General features: G+C 51.5%; 1 protein-coding gene across 3 annotated transcripts in view; it reads right to left on the reverse strand.

Annotated features, from left to right (window-relative positions):
- Positions 1-16,774, reverse strand: part of Mideas (mitotic deacetylase associated SANT domain protein) — a 74,912-nt gene that overhangs the window by 30,691 nt on the left and 27,447 nt on the right. Inside the window, exon 1 of one of the 3 annotated variants that reach the window (XM_048362979.1) lies at positions 14,335-14,510. The exons of 1 other annotated variant lie outside the window; for it this stretch is intronic. The gene's annotated coding sequence lies outside the window, so the exon portion shown is untranslated. Of the gene's footprint in view, positions 1-13,634; positions 13,682-14,334; positions 14,511-16,774 lie in introns of those variants that run through there. One more of the 3 variants, XM_048362977.1, reaches the window with a different exon arrangement.

Genomic DNA, 16,774 nt, shown 5'->3' on the forward strand with positions numbered 1-16,774 from the left:
TTCCCACTCCTGTCTACACCATGGCCAGGAGCATGGGCTTGCGGATCTGTATGCCTTGTGCCCTGACATGGCTGGGGTGGATGTTCAGACACCGAGGTCGAGTCAGAACACCAGGGGGTTTTGGCAAGGTGCCCAGTGTGGTTTAGCTGGCCCCCTAGTTCAGGCTCACTTTCTGCAAGGTTCTTTCTCAGATATCTAGGGTCTCTGGGTACAGGCAGACTAAGTAGTCTGGAATTGCCATTCTGGGCTAGCTAGTATTGTCCAGTCCATGGGCAAACTTTTACCCTGGACATAGTAGCTGGATGTCATTTGCCCAATACCCCAATATAACTGAGAGTTTGCCCCTAGGCCAGAAGACCCCATTCCTCCAGACTACTGGACACATAAGCCCTGTTCTCAGGAGGTTTGCAAACCAGTAACAAAGAAGGCTCTGAGGCAAGAGGTGTGGCCCTGTCAGCCACAGTGAAGAGGGGGTGGGCAGGAGACCTATGACATTCCTGTTCCCAATCCAGAGTCCCCAAATCACCCCTTCCCTGCACTGAACTTCAACTCTGAGACACAGAAGCCAGGCAAAAGAACAAGAAGGAAATCCCAGGGTCTTGGCCAGACTCAGAATCTTGGCCAGGGTTCAAGCTGGCTGCAGTTTGAGCTTTGACAGGGAATACACCACCAAGATGTTTTCCGAGGGATACGTGTGAAAAGTGAGTCTTTCGGTTTGTGAGACATTCTGGACTCCATCGGAGCATTCACATCCACCTTTGCTGTCTCCCTCCCCTGCCATCCCACGAACATCACCTACATGTCCAGCAGGGGACAAGATAACTAGGTCCCTTTTTCAGGGGAGAAGCTGAGGCAGAGAGAAACTCAGAACCATGAGCAAAGCCAGCAAAGAATCATGTCTCCAGGCTTAGCCTGTGCCTACACTGCAGGAGTAGCTGGTGTTGCCTCCTAGGGCACAGGCATAGGTTCCAAGAAAACCCTTCCCAACAGAACTTAAGATTCAGCAGGCAGAGGTGAGCTTTCTGTACACTAAACACGGTGAATGTTTTTCAAGTGACTGGTGAGAGCCTTCTGGGCTTTGCTGGGGCCTCTGGGTCTGGCCCCTCACAACACCCTCTATGTCCTACGCACACCACCAGAGGCTGCTCTGGCTCTTCCCTCCCCTTCTGGAAAGGTCTGGCTCCCTAGCAGGTCCAGGGCAGGGCCCTTTGGAGTCCATGCCTGACTGCCCCAGTGAGTGCCCCAGTGCCTACCTCGGCCCTGCGCCAAGATACATAGGAGGCCAGTTACAGGGGCCTCCCTTACCAGACCGGCCCTGCCTCCTCCTCCACCCCACACACCCTGCTGCCGCCTGGTCTGCCTGGGCCTTTTCGTCCATTCAGCAAGCACAGCTAGCTAATGCTGTTTGGAAAGCAGACACAGAGACAAGGTACCGTGTCTCTATCCTGTGGAGTCTCCCAAACGATGGGTGGGCAGAGAGAGAGAGAGACAGAAAAACACATATTAATCATAATGCAAGGTGGCTGGTTCAAAGGCTACAGATAAATACAAGGAACAGGTGATGTTCACCACCACCACCACCACCACCACCACCACCACCACCCGACGCCAAGTCTTTGACTTTGGTCTTTGTTGAAGCTACTCCTGCCTTGAAAGTCTTGCCTCTACTCTCATAAGCTCCTTCCTGCCTCCTCCAAGAAGCCCTCAGCACACATGGCTGTCACTCCTTCTGAATCTTCAATGTTCCATCTTTATCCCATAATGTTTCTTCAAGTCCCATCTGTTTTTTGCCCCAAGGCTGGAAACAGCAGGACCTGGAGGCGGTGAGGCGAAGGACAGGAGGCTGCTTGCAGGGAACCAGGTGTCCCATTCAACAGTCTTCCCTCACCAGTTCTGCCTTTGAAGGACTTAAGAGCTAGGGGTGGGGGGTGGGGGGACACAGGAGCCAAAGAAATACCTCTGTAAAAAGCATCTACCACAGAAAACAGCAGCCACCAGCACAACCTGTGTGCTCAAGGTATGTGGGCATTGCTTACTGGTAGAACCACTCATTCAATCTGAAACACAAGGAGGCTGGCTCTGAAAAGTAGCTCATCCCAGATCCCAGAGCTCACAAGCAAGGAGCCAGGATTCAATCTAAGTGAACGGATTCCAAACCAGGTCTCTCTGTCACACTCTGTTGCCCACCACTGTAGGTATCCGACTTCAGTGTACACAGAAGACTCACCCTGAGAGATTCAGGGACCTGGCAGGGGGAAGAAAGGGAACAGGACACATCTCCATAACAAGTGTGCCAGGTGCTGGAGCAGGGGAAGAGATGACATCCAGTATGGTCAAGTTTCCCAACACCGATTACAATCCACCCTCCAACACTATCTGCCTGCGTGCTGTACCCTTCCCAGAAGGCATACAGGACCATGGAGTTCTGGATGGACTTTGCTCTCAGTTAACCATAGGATGACTGGGGCTCTTACAGAGCACACGGCACAACTAAGTGCCCACATTTATGGGGCACCAGCTATTTATCACGCACAGTCCTAACTGCATCACAGAGAGCATCGTATTTAAACCTTACTTTTATCTCACTTTACAGGCCAGGAACAGTATACTCCAAAAATAACTATTTAACAGTGATGAAGGAACAGTAGAACAAAGTATGTAAGACATAAAATATCAAACAGCAAAATGGCAGATATAAATTCTACCTTATCAATAATTACTTTGTACCAAAGGCAGTGGCTGATAAAAAAAAATTTTTTTAAGATTACCCAACTACATATGGTTTACAAGAGACATATTTACATTCAAAGACATGATAGGTTTGAAGAATGACAAAAGAGATACCATGGGGCTGGGAATATGGCCTAGTGGCAAGAGAGCCTGCCTCATATACATGAAGCCTTGGGTTCGATTCCCCAGCACCACATATGTAGAAAACGGCCAGAAGTGGTGCTGTGGCTCCAGTGGTAGCGTGCTAGCCTTGAGCAAAAGGAAGCCAGGGACAGTGCTCAGGCCCTGAGTTCAGGGCCCAGGACTGGCAAAAAAAAAAAAGAGAGAGAGAGAGAGAGAGAGAGAGAGAGAGAGAGAGATACCATGTAAATATAACCAAAATAGTGCTGGAATGGCTCTACTGACATTGGACAAAAAATGCCTTAAGACAAAAATGGTTACTACAGACAAAGGACATTCAGAAATGAGGAAAGTCTTGTCCATCCATCAAAAAAGTCATTACATGCTGGTCGCCATTGCCTCACACCTGTAATCCTAGCTACCCAAGCAGGAAAGTTTGTGAGACTCGTATCTACAATTAATCACCAAAACACCAGAAGTAGCCCAGTGGCTCAAAGTGGTACAGCGTTAGCCTTGAGTAAAAAAAAGCTCAGAAACGGTGCCCAGGCCTACCATCAGAGCCCCAAAATTCACAAAACATACCTATCCAAACTGAAGGGGAAAATTCAGTAGCAGAGACTTCAACATTCTACTTCCGATACTGGATGTACAACTAAACGGCTCAACAAGGAAAAGAAGACTTAAACACTATAAACGAATTAGACCTCATAGATATCTATACAACACTCCACCCAAGAACAGAATATACTCTTCTTAAGAGTACATAGGGAGGGGGAGACTGGGAATGTAGCTAAGGGGTAGAGTGCTTGTCTAGCATGCATGAAGCCCTGGGTTCAAGTCCTCAGTAGCACATAAACAGAGAAGGCTGAAAGCAGCACTGTGGGTAAAGTGGTAGACTGCTAGCCTTGAGCAAATGAAGCCAGAGACAATGCCCAGGCCCTGAGTTCAGAGTTTAAAGGGACTGAAATCATATAAAGTATGTTCTTTGATTAAAATGGATAATAAATTTGAGAAAAATACAGAAAATAAAGTTTAGAACTACTTTGATAAATAGCAACTTCTTTGTACAATGATTTAAAGATAATAAGGTAAATAAATAATAAAGGCAGTTTTTTTCTGCCTGTCCTGGGGCTTGAACTCAGGGCCTGGGCACTGTCCCTGAGCCTCTTTGTGCTCAAGGCTAGTACTCCACCACTTGAGCCACAGCGCCACTTCTGGCTTTTTTGAGTAGTTTGGCTTTGAACAGTGATCCTCAGATCTTAGCCTCCTGAGTAGCTAGGATTACAGGGGCGAGCCTGGCCAAAAACAATTTTTTTTAAGGTTGGAAATAACTGTTGACACTCTCCTAGCTCAAAAAGCCCCCTCCCTCCACCACCTATTGCTCTCCATGCCTTTCTGTACAGCAGACCTCATTTATTTGTGAATGCCTAGGTAGCCTCTTGCCCAGCCCTCACACCTGACACGTGATTCTCACCCCAACTTTGGTCCTAGAATTAGAACAGCTGTGAGACGAAGAGGGCTTGCAGCCTTTCATTCCAATGGGAAAACTGCTACCGGCAATTATTTCCTCCACCATTCCCATTGGGTATTCCCATTTGGGTATTCCCACAGAATACCCAAAAGACAGATCTTTCTCCCAAAACAGGAGTTAACATTTTACCAAGCACTTTGCTGAACCTGATACATACTTTACAAGTTCTAATCCATACGCCAACCTTACAAACCCCCCATAGAGGGATCTTTCCTTTCTGCAGAAGGAAACTGAGGTTCTGCTGTCAAAATGACATAAGAGTCAAATGCTTATTTACTGTCTACCTCCCAGGTCTCTAACCCTTATGAGCCTCAGAAAAAAATGCTACATTTAAAAAGCTAGCAAAGGCTCTCCCTTTCCTCTCGTTCCTTCCCAAGACTGCTTTTCCCGGGGGGTATTTCTTTTTTTTCTTTTTTTGGCCAGTCCTGGGCTTAGACTCAGGGCCTGAGCACTGTCCCTGACTTCTTTTTGCTCAAGGCTAGTATCTACCACTTGAGCCACAGCGCCACTTCTGGCCATTTTCTGTATATGTGGTGCTGGGGAATTGAACCCAGGGCCTCAGGTATACGAGGCAGGCACTCTTGCTACTAGACCATATCCCCAGCCCCAGCCCGGGGGGGGTACTTCTAACCAGAGCGCAGTATATAATGGTTCTCTCAAGAGATAATCCCAGGCTGTCTTCCAAAAACAGGTTCCCGTCCAGACTAAGACACTGGTTAAAGGCCCCTGAAAGTCAGGGTTGCACACAGCACGTATGGGTGGAGAGGAAAAGAGTTTCCTAGAAGTACCCTGAAAGCTGCAGGGTCAGTCGTATCTGTCTGGAATCAAGGCCTCCCCCCATATGAAGAAGATGGCTTGGATGGATTTCCAGGGCCAACTGGCAAAGCAGGGGTCAAATGATTCCAAATTACAAGGGAAGTGGATGTTCACTCAGTCAGAGAGGGAAAGAAACTTGCCTTAGGATATATAGCCAGGAGGGCCTCAGAATCCAGGACTCCAATAAACAATGCCTCAAGTCAGGCAAGCCCCACCTCTTTGCAAAACATTTGCAATGCTTGGAGCCAAGGTTAATCCTTCATCACACAAATAGGCCTTCGCAGGACCTCTAACTTCTCTTGAGGGTGCTACCACGTAGGTATGGTTCACAGAACTCTATACACGGTTAATCCTGTTTAACCCTCACAAGGCAACTATTTTATTCTCTTTCCCAACAAGGAATCCGAAACAATCCAATAGGTCAAATCACTTGCCTAAGGTCACAGTACAGAAGCAAGGCCAGGACTGCAGCAAAGGCCTGCCAAAGGTCTTTCCACAAACTTCCCCAAGCTTCCTGCTTGGATGCCACACCTGGCTGTCAGCATCAGAACAGAAGCCTCCAGGCTGCTCACACCTTCTCCTGGAATCAGAGCGGCTTCAGCTGGCCTGCAAATCACTGTGATATTCTAGAACTGTGCCTGGTTGGGGAAGAAGGCTAGGAGAAGCCCGCCATGTGAGTAACTACAGAAGCTACAGGTGATTCCCAGCCCAGGACCAACCTGTGGAAGGTGTTGCATCTTCTCCCCAAGAGAAAGCCACTCGTCTCCCACACCCTCGACCCTGTGCACATAGTTGGCTAGCAACTCTTTAAAAACAAAGCCTCTTTTTGGTACACTGGATATTGTCTATATGCTTACCTGAACTAGGAAAGGAAAAGAAAAATGAGGGAGGGTGTTACAAATATGACAAGAAATGCACTCACTACCTCATCATGTAACTGTACCCCCTCTGTACATCACCTTGTCAATAAAATTTAATAATAAATAAGTAAATAAATAAACATAACAAAGCCTCTCCAATGACTGTCAAATGTCCCCAACCCCCATGAGGCCTAAGCCCACCACCCACATCTTAGCCTGAGACTCTCGCAGACTACTTGGCCCAACAACTTAAATTTCTAAATCAAAACTGGCCACGGCACATCCTGAATAGGGGAGAGGAGACTAGGGTCTGAAGACCACACTAAAATCCTAAAATCCCCATTTCATGGCTAATGGCACTAATATCCTAGAGGGAAAGTAATCATGACCCCATGGTCACTTGAGCCCAAGGACAAATAGATGGCTTGGTGGAGCTGTGTTCAGGGGTCTGCGATGGATGTCCTGGCACTTGGAAGCCCTTTACAAGCCAGGTCTCCTCCCTCCAACAGGCAGTGGAATAGGGGGCTCTGATGTATGGAGTAAAGGATCCCAAGTAAATGCCTGACCACCTGTAGAAAGAGCCCAACATGCACCCAGTAGCCAGGAGTGGAGGGTAGAGGGGTGGGGTTGGTGTCTGCTGGCTTGGGGGGTAAGAATAAAGCTGATATGGCTCCCAAATGCTGCTAGTGACCAGGACACCCAAAAACCTGCTTCCTGAAGAGGGAGGTTCCCAGAAAGGCTAACGGGAGCATCCCAGAGGGACTGCAGAGTGAATGCCTGTCTTCCAGGCTGGGCCATCATCTGCGCCAGGCTCACTCTCAGGCCCGTGAAGATGCAGGACCTCTGCCAAATGTTTACACATTCCTTGCATTTCTCCAGTCTCTGAGCAGCTGCTATAGGGCCTTTTCTCCTATGTTGATTTATTCTTTATTGTTCCTGAAATACACCCAGAAGCCCTTGGCATAACACACTAGAGCATTCAACATTAAGTCCCAAGAACACACCAACCAGGCTGTCTGGGATCTGGGCCACAGCAACAGGAATAAGCCCCAGGATCAAATCCTGCAGCCAGGGAGACTCCCAAATCCCACCAACTCCCAGATTATGGTTCTCAGAACGGCAGAGACCATGGTGTATTGGGAGAGCAGCAGGGGCAGGGAGAAGACCATTAGGAGGTCCCTGGAAGGCCTAAACCAAGCTTCTGCACTGCTCCCATGCAGGACTGACTCACACGCATGCCAATCCCCAGGTCCATCACTGAGCCCTCTAAAACAGGGCTTCAAGGCTCAAGGTTGGGCTTCTGGCTGCCCAACTTTGTTTAGAGAAGGAGGCACAGAGGGGCCCTCCCCACCCTTCCGGGCCTCATAGCTCTCCTCTACCAGCCTAATGGTGCTCAAATTCCTACCACCAAGCACAGCATCCCAAGCACTGTTCTCTTCACATATGAGAACAGCTGGGAGTAGAGTGTCAGGGCACATGCCTTTCTCCCTCATCACCAGTCTCTGTGCCTCAGGTTTCTTACTGGTAAATGGGCATAATAGTTTTGTCTCACAGTTATTCTAAGATTAAATAACAAAATACATAGTAGTAGTGCTTGGCACTAAGTAAATACTCGGCAAATGGGATTTCCTAACCCCTTTGCCAGGCAGTGGAAGCTCAAGTATGTTAGTAGCAGTCTAACTCTGTGGGAGAAATGTTCCGTCTCTTCTTGCTCCACACATGGCTGAGAGCAGGGCTGGCCAGGCCGAGTAGAACAAGAAGACAAAAAATCCTAGCAACAGTGTTGGGCTCTGTGGGTACACAGGGCATCTAAGACCCAGGAGAGAGGGCTGGCAAAAATTCCAAAGCACACACAGCCCAGGCCTCCTCTGGACACAGCCATGTCACGGCAGGGCCTGTGAGGACACCGTGGGCTCAGGAGTATTTCCCAGATAATACTGGCAGAGCTTCCAGGCCCACAGGATGAGCCACTAGAAGAGCAATAAAAGGGACGGCGTCATTGCCTGAAGGAGGGTGGGGAAGAGTGGCCGCAGGAAGTAGGAACAGGGACAGCACACACCGGGCCTGCAACAAGCAAGGAAGCAAGCCTGTCCAGAGGCCACCACAGTGAATGTCCCACAAGTGGAAGTGCACTGTCTGGTTATTTTTGGCACCTCTTCTTCCCAGAGCCAGCAAGGAAAGGCAGCTGCTAGCAACATGGAAGAGCTGTTTATGCTCGAGTGTGCAGGCCTGTGGCAGGGACAGAAAGAGCACCAGCAGTCACCATGCAGAGGGGCCTCTGTCCCCTTTTTTCCTCTCCTGTCTCTGCCAGGCCCTATCTGCACACTGCATAGCTGACACAGAGTGTGGGTACTTCTGCTTTCACTCCGATCCAGCCAGCCTCCCAACCACAGGGCTCATGCACACAAACAAATAAATAACCACGGAGCCAGTGGAGGGCTGAGCCACACCCAGGAGCCGAGACAGTATTCCTGTGGGCTCTTCCTGCACGGCAGCAGCCCTCCCAACTTCCAAATGGGGAGGTGCAAAAAAGCAAGCAGGGCCAGAGGCAGGCCCAGCCACTCTTCCCACCCTCCCGGGGGAAAGCGGAGCCACCAAGCCATTCTTGGCTTTGCTGTATGAAAGTGAAGGACTTGAGGACTAAATGTCCCAGAGTGTTTGTCAGTGCTAGACTGACTCCCCAGAGCTGGGGAGCCCAAAGCTAAGTGACCTAAGGCCAGCTGGGATGTCAAACAGCAGAGTCAGGTAAGAAGCCAGGTGCTTGTTCCAGAAGCTCCAAGAAGCTGGGAAGAGGAGTTTGAAGGGTCAGCCCTCCTGCTTGAAGTTTCCAGTTATCACTTTGGCCCCTTTCCTACCTCCAGGATTCTTACCTTCCAGAAAGCACTGACGAGTTCTAGCAAGAGTGGAATTGAATTGGGACCTCTACCTGCTCATCTATTAGGGAAGGCTGAGGACCCAAATCTCCCACCATATTCGTTCTTCTCTGGACCCCAGTCACCAAAGGTGCATGGCCTGAGGAAAGCCCTTTATAACTGCAAGACCAGGAGTGCTTCTCTCTCTCCACACATGGAAGGGAAACCTCACCCTAGCTGCTCCTCTCCTCTGCCTTTGGAGTCCTTTGGAGGAAGAAACAGTGCCTGGAAAAAACACTCTCACCATGAGCTCCTTACAGCTGGCAAGATGAGAACAGCAGAGGGGACTGGGAGCACCTTCCAGGCTGGCCACAGCTCAGCTATAGGCTCTATTCCAGGAAGATCAAGAGCAATGGTGGCTTTCAGGGAAGCCTCAGCCCAGAGCCCCTACAAACCACAGCCAGCAATCTCCTCCCCCAGGGAGACCCTCACCCCTACTCAGCAAAACCTCAGCTCTTTTCTGACATGTGGCAACTTTCTTCTACGTAATATCTTGATACTCCCCTCACCCCAGCTCCTCGTTTAATTGGAGAAATGCCAATGTGGTCTTGGGTGGGACACTGCACCCTAACCTCCACCCAGAACAGAGTGACAGACTGCAGACCAAGCAAAAAGAAGATTTTTTTCCTAGGTGGAGAAAGTGCCTCCCACCCACATGAGCAGTTCAGCCTGAGGCCTGGGAGGATAGATTTCCCAGAGCTCAATCAGATCTCTGGGAAGTTGAACGCTCAACCAGGTCTTCTGAGACAGAAACCCATACAAAGGCCCCAGAGCCTGGACTCATCTAGCAGGAAGTAGATGCGTTGTGTCCAGAGACTAAGTAGTTAGAAAAATGAGCTTCATTTGCACAAATCCCAGGGGCCTAGGACATTGCTTCCCTACTGCAAGCAAGACCCCTTTTATTTCCTCCCCAGTAGGAACAAAAGGCAAACAGGAAGCTGAACCTGGACCAGTGAGATGACAGCTACCATTTTTTGAAAATCTACAATGTGTCAGTCATTTTGCATGCAAAATCTTGTTTAACTTGCATTGTAACTGTACAAAGAACTATTATCCTCCCCGTTTTACAGAGAAGGAAACTGAGGCTCAGGAAGTTAAGCAAGCTCCAAAGCCACATTGTGAATAGAGAAGCTGGAGTATGAGCTTGGGATCTGCCCAGACCTTATTCCCATGCATGCACAGGCCAGGCTTCCTTCAGAGTCACCGCCGGGGTGACGTTGCATACACCATCCAGGAATGGTGCTTTGAGTGTGGGGGCAGAAGTGGGTGTGGACAAGTTTTGCTTGATGGCTCTGGAATCTGAACCAATGCCCCTAGTAACTGTTACCACTCCCAAGTGTGTGACTGTGTGAACCCATATATGTGTGTGTGCGTGCAACTGTGTGTGTGCTGGGGGTGGAGGAAGGGAGGGTGATCTGGATTCCAAAGAGCAGTTTCCAACACCAAAGTTATGCCGTAATGCTTCTGATTCATAAAATGAGCTCAGAGCCTCACAGTAACCTGAATGTTGCTTTGAATGCAAATGTAGATCCCTTAGTAAGAACTAGGAACTTCAGCACACTCCACCTAGTTCCTGGATGGGTGCAATTTTCTTTAGCCCCACACAGAGTTCTAAGGTGTAGAAGAAGCAATCCCTCCAGCTGAATGTGACCACTGGCTGCATTTCCTGTAATCTGCAGTGACTCAGGGAAGAACGGTGCCCCACAGCTGCCCCTGCACTGGTACATGTGCACACACACAGGAAGGGTGCCAACAGGGCCTGGTCACAGGAAATGTCCAGCTTAGCAGATCCAGAGGCAGGAGGCTGCACAACTCTTTCACTGTGAGGTCCCCTTGGGGTCAGGATGACCGGGACACTGGCTCCAGAAGGCCAGCTGCAGGACAGTGCTAGGGAACTGGATTCACCAACACCAGATGGTCCAGATGGTGCAGCATTAAGGACACCCTAGCAGTAGGAGCTCACTGGGGCCTCTACATGCCAGATCTTTTTTCTTTTCATTTTTTTCTCTTTTGTCAGTCTCACCATGGAGCCAGTATAGCCTCAAGCTGGTGAGCTTAAGTGATCCTCTCAGTCTACGGAGCTGGGACTAGAGGGGTGCACCACCATGGTAGGCAAGTCCCTATTTTTTTTTTAATGGAAATTTTTCACTCATTCAACTAGCATATGCTAAACACTTACTGGATCCTAGGCATTGTGGGAGCAACACAGCTTAAGCTAGCGCAGAAGCTATGTTTTATGTACACTAATTCAGAATCCATACAGCAACTCTACAAAGGAAACAAAGAATCCAGACCTGAGCCTCTGTTTTTAACTATCACACTTCTTGATGGCATTGGAACCAGGACTAGAAGAATAAGGAGGGTTCTTTCAGCCACCGGTGACCAGCTCCACCCTACCAAGTGCAGTTGGGAGTCCCAACTGCAAGAAAGGCCCTCCCAAAACCAAAGAATCCAAGATGCAGTCATTTCCCTTTTAGAACACTATCCCCCCCACCCCTACCCCACCCTAATCCTCCCTCTCTTCTTCCACTCTCTTCTTCCCCTGGTCTTGGCTCCAATGAACAGCTTTACCCTGAGTTTTGAAGCCACAAGAGACCCTCTGTTATATACATAATTGTATGCTGCCTTTTTTTCTTTTTAAGGGGTCGGCTTTTCTTTATTAGAAGTAGCAGCCCACAGGGTCAAACACCAGGGCTATTTTTAAGTCCCATGTTTAAAAGTTAAACTTCCATCCTCTTGGGCACTCCAAGGGCATCCTTCCCTGGAGTGGGGTGAGGGGCTGACAAAGTCACAAGGAGTGAGGTTTCTGCTCAGGTACTTGGAGCAGATTGTTGGGGAGCAAGCTGGAAGACCTGAGGTGGGGTAGGGGGATTCTTCAGGTTCTTCACCCCTTTGTCCCCTACGAGCTTCATAGACCAGAGAAACCAGCCAGAGGCCAATCCAATTACAGTGGAGACTGGACCAGGGCCATGCAATGAGATGGTTTATCACCATAATTGAATGTTTACACTCTTATTCACTACACAGAGGGGCAGGCAGGAGAGGACCCAGAAGTTCTCAGCCTGGGAAAGTTTGACCTTTCCTTTTGGTTCTGAGGTCATCTAACACCTGTGGAAGGGTGCATTTCTCTTATGTTACAGGGACTTGTGCTCCAGAGTCCTGGACTCTGGAGCACGACTAATGGTTCCCCCCCTGCCCCCCCCCATCTGAAGCCCTCAGATTGAAGTGGTTTCTCCGTGGCGCCACAATTCTCCTCTCTACTTTTCACCAGATCTCCTCAGTCCTAAAACTACAGGGACGCGCCAACCTAAACCTGAGGCCAGGTTCCCATGGCTGGAGGAAGTGAGACATGTCTGCCCTGCTCAGCCACAGATGACAACCAGAATCCCCTGCAAACTCATGCCACCGTGGCCTTTAGGACCAGCCAAGGCTCAACCTGCCCTCCCTCATCCCTCCACGTGGGCTTCCACAGCATGGCACACCATCCACCCGAGGGTCGGTGCAAGCAGGAAGTAGCCACCAAAGTTGTGGTCAACAAAGTTTTAAATGGGGCAAGAAAGTTCCCCTTTCATCTGTCCAGCAGCTCAGGCCGGAGGAAGGCTCAGTGGCCTCCTTTTAGGTGACAAGCACCTCTTCAGGTCTGCCCTGCAGCCCAAGCCTGAAAACTCCAGGGCGCATGAGGTTCTGGCTTCCCGGGGACTCCGTTCCCCGGGGGCCTGGGTGGTAGCTCTCCCCACCCCACCCCCAACAGTGCACATGCTCCAGTCGATATGCATGTGCAGGGTCGGGAGTCGGGGTTCACTCCACCGAGTCTGCCCTACATGGAGGTTGGAAAGACCAAGGCTCCAGAGTCCCGGATCCCCGGCTGGGAGCTGCGAGGGCTTCGCAGGGCCGCCGAGGGCCGGGGAGTGCGGGGGCGGGCGAGACGGGTGACAGGTCTGGGGTGCGCCCGCAACACCCGGACGCGCGGGTACGGCGGCTCTGCGCCCGCCCGCGCTCGCCGCTCCAGCCTAGGCCTCCATTGCACTTGCCCCAGTTCCCTGCCCTCGCTGCACCTCTGTCCCCTAAAAGTACCCCTAGCATCAACAACAGCGTTCAAGCCCACTTTGGGGGATCCCGAGGCCAAGTTCTCACAGCTCGCGACTTCCTCCCCTTCCCCCCCCCCCCCGTCTCTCCTCCTGGGGCCTGGGCTCCATCACACCCGCGGGTCCCCGCGGCCACCACGTTTCGCTGCGGTGGAGGAGGGCGCAGCGGCGGCGGCCGGGGGAGGCTGGGGACCGCGCCTGGGTGGGCGGGGGCCGCAGGAGCTGCGTAGCTGCACGACCGCGCCGGGGTTGGGCTGCACGCGCCGCCCGCTAGCGCGGGGTGCGGGCGGCGCGGGGGCGGGCTGCGGCGGGCCCCCCGCACATCGGCCCCCGCGTGTCCCCTCGCAGCCGCCCCCGCCGCCGCCGCCGCCGCCCAGGCCGCAGAAGTTGGCGCGCGCGCGCGCACGGCGCTTCCCCCCCCCACCACCCCGGCCCGGTACCCCCCTAATTAGAGGCCAAGCCTGCAGAACTGCAGCCCGCGGGGTGAGCGGCCACCGAGGGCGCGCCGCCGCCCGAGGTCCCCACCGCCACCTCCGCCGCGTGCAAGGCCTCGGCCGGACGCCCGGGCAGCCCCACTTACCCCGCTCCAGCCTGAGCAAGGGCCTCGGCTGTTCCCCCCCCCTCTTCCGCCGCCAGCCGTGGCTTCCAGCCGCCTCTGGGACTCCAGTCGCTTGCACGCACTCTCCGATTTTAAAAACAAACAGTCGTCGTCGTCGCTTTCCCCACGGCGTTTTAAGGGGCTTCCGCCAACCCGCGCCTCCCAAGGCAAGGAAGTTTGCTGGCAGGGCCCAGGCGGGACAGGCGGGCTGTCACCCTGAAGCCTTGGCGCGCCCAGTGTCCGTACGGCCCGTCTCGAGAGCGCTCTCCCTCCCTCCGTGTCACCCCCAGTCCAGCGATGCAGTGTCAGGATTGCACGGCTCTGACTCATCGGTTGAGCTCACAGCTTGAAAGAGAGAGAGAGAGAGAGAGGGAGGGAGGGGGGCGAGAGGCAACAGCGAAGGAGGAGGACTCAGGCGTGCTACAAAGGATTGCACAACTCGAGCGAGGCTGGGAGCGCCGAGCGCCCAGCGGCTGGCCGGCGCGCGCGGCTCGGCTCGGCTCGGCTCGGCGGCGAGCAGGAACCAGCTCTACCACTTCATCAGCACAACTGTCTCGGGCGGCCTCCCCGCCTGCAGGCCTGGCGCCGCCCACTTCCTGCGACCAAATAAGGCCGAGGGAGGCGTCTTCCAACCTCCTCGGGTGGCTGCCCAGGCTGGGGATTTCCAGCAGACCTCACTCACCTCCACTCCCGGGACTCGGTTGTCACCCTCCCTCAGCCCAGGCCGGGCGCCCCCAATGGCTTTGCTTAGAACCAACAGGCCAAGCGATTTGTTCCTCGCACACCAAGGTCAGGAGGAGATGGTGACGAAATGTTTGGAAACCCATGGAGCCTGCCAGGAAAGTGTGTGTGTGTGTGTGTGTGTGTGTGTGTGTGTTGGGGAAGGCACAAGTCTCTTCTACAAAGAAGGCTCTAGTTTTGGATTCGGGAAATCGTGCACAACCCTCTCCAAGGCACTTTAGTAACAGCCTCTGGCCCACCAGTCTCCCTGCAGTTTGTAAAGGTTACTGACAAACAGCCCGGTCCCTATTACAGCAGCCAACATGGCCCTTGTAAGAGATGAAAAGCCCTTGGGTTGAATTCTAGCAATTCAGGCCAGAGTTGGGAAGCTTTTCATCCCATGCCCATTTCCCTCCCTGCCTTCCCTAAATAGCCCCAAATATTTTTCTGGCCTCTTGGCCTAAGAGGCAAAAGATGGGAAACAATTTCTGCAGCTCAACTCAGGGAGGTCTTAACAGGGCCAAGGCAAAGTCAAATGAGGAGATTTTGTTCTTCCTTCCATGCATTTTGGAGTTGCTTTTTAAGATGAGTCAGAAAGAGATTTTCCTTTGAAGGAAAAACCAGCAAAGAATACACTGTGTTCTGGTAGCCACTTTCCCTTGTGGTCAGTCCTAAGAGCTAGGAGCATCCCTGCTTTCTCAGGGGGAAAAAAAGCAGAATAGGATTCTTATGCATACCCTAAGTCTTCAGGGCCTGGGCCTGTACCCCACCTAGGAAGTGAATGACACAGACAACATACAGCCCTTCTGCTTAGAAACCTGTAAAACCTATACTTGCTCCTAAGAGACACAGCTTTTCCTGTCATCCGTCTTCTTCCTCCGTTGGCTGGCTGGAGTACTGGTGACCACCTAGAAGCCTCATCCAGAAGAAAAGGGCTTATTTGACCTATGTTATGACAGATATGTCCAAGTAATGACCATTTAAAACAGTCTTATCTACAAAATAGCACTAATTATGCTAGGGGCCCAGACTAGATGACCTCTAGAAACACCTTCTAGTTTAAGATACATGATTCTGCTGGGTGCTAGTGACTCCCATCTGTAATCCTAGCTACTCAGGAGGCTGAGATCTGAAGATCACAGTTTGAAGCCAGCGCAGGCAGGAAAGCCCATGAAACTCTTCAATAAACTACTCTGAAAAAGCCAGAAGTGGTGCTGTGGCTCAAGCAAAAGAGTGGTACCCTTGAGAAAAATGATCTCAGGAACAGCGCCCTGAGTTCAAGCCCCAGGATCAGCACAAAATAAATAAAAAATAAATCCACGATTCTGTGATCATATATATATATGGAAAAGCTGGGGAAACCTGGTTCTGCAAAGAAAAGCTCAGCTCCTACTCCTGGATCAAACATCCACTATACAGTAATCCTGATATGTCCCAAGTACTTCCCCATACCCTACTGAACAGCTGTGTGATTTTTACCCTTCTCATGCAACAGAGAACATGGGTTTGCAGAGACTGGGTGTTTGCGCAAGGCCATGGGGTGAGTCAATCATCTATCACCTCTTTTCTCTGCTCTTCTTCCAGCCTCTCACAGAGTAAGGAAATGAGCAACTGAGGGACTACAGTGTTTAGGCCCAGTAGAGACTAGAATGTCAGGACTCCTGGCAGAAGCTGGGTCCAAAATCTCTTTGCCTTTTCTGTTTGCCTGCTTTCTTCCCTCCTACTAACAGTTTATCCACAGGAAGAAAACAACCCACAGCCACTTGGTCTCTAGTACCCATCGCTGCCAGGTTCTTCTGCAGACCTACCGTCATCCTGACTTGAAGGGCCCAGCCCCTTCAGTTAGCCTAGGGCCAGCCTAGAGGGGGCCCCTGAGAGAGAATGCAGAATAGCCAGGGACATTCCCAACCAACCAGAAAACCCAGCTGGGGAGCACATTCCTAGAAGAGCCTGCCACAATAAAGCCAGGGCCCAGCCTCCGGGGAAGAAGTGGGAGCCACTCCAGAGTACTGCTCAGCCCAGTTCTGCCAGGACTTCCTCCCTTCCCAAACCAGCTGTGGAGTTTGGCCCAGGAACAATGCAGGGAGTAGTAGCAGGTAGCCAGGTGCAGGGAGCCCGAGAAGCAGCCATATTCCTTTACCTCAACTAAACTGCATGCAGGCTGCCTCAGAAAGGAGGGAGGGAGTGCTCAAGATAGTTCCAATTGGCAGAAGAAGTCTGTCTCCCAACAGTGGGCAGATGAGGAGGTAGAAAGGAAGCTGTGGCCTTTCTGGGAAAGCCCTAGAGGTCAGTCTTGCTGCAGATATGACAGTACAAAGAAAAAGAAAAAAGAAAAAAGAATCACTGACTTGTGAAAGTTTTGGATTTAGAAACTCTGGCCTCTTCTACAAGCCTCTGGGGCA

The sequence above is a fragment of the Perognathus longimembris genome, chromosome 14 (assembly GCF_023159225.1).
Source record: "Perognathus longimembris pacificus isolate PPM17 chromosome 14, ASM2315922v1, whole genome shotgun sequence".
In the NCBI taxonomy this organism is placed as follows: domain Eukaryota; kingdom Metazoa; phylum Chordata; class Mammalia; order Rodentia; family Heteromyidae; genus Perognathus; species Perognathus longimembris.